Source organism: Pseudonaja textilis, chromosome 2 (genome assembly GCF_049901715.1).
Source record: "Pseudonaja textilis isolate UNSWEBS1 chromosome 2, rPseTex1.2, whole genome shotgun sequence".
Classification (NCBI taxonomy): Eukaryota; Metazoa; Chordata; class Lepidosauria; order Squamata; family Elapidae; genus Pseudonaja; species Pseudonaja textilis.
The window spans coordinates 152,204,847-152,205,280 of NC_141991.1; positions in this window are offsets into that span (position 1 = coordinate 152,204,847).

Below are 434 nucleotides of genomic sequence, written 5' to 3' on the forward strand. Positions count from 1 at the left end.
TAAAAGCAAGAGTTTAGTTGCTTTGTTGCAAAGGGAAATGGAAATATGGTGATCATACTGTCAAAAACACCAATAGTGTATGGCATTTAAAAGCCATCCTTTACATCTGGGAAGAGCAAGTGATGGTCCCTGAGCCCTCTTTTTGTGGTCCTCAAAACCCTTTGAACCTCCCTCGAAGGGAAAACTCTTGAATGCTGCAAGCACAAGCCCTAAAATAGCAAAAATAATAGCAGAATTATATACCATCCCAGTGTTTGCATTACTCTCTGAGCAGTTTAGTCAGTATATTGCCCCCAACAACCTGGGTCCAACCTTCAAGCATAATTCAGTTTGAAACTCAGAAAGTTTCCTGCACTGCCCATCTGAGGCATCCTGTTTACTCTGCAGCCTCCCAGTCCCCGCCCCCATGAAAAATGTGGCCTTGGTTACCAAAA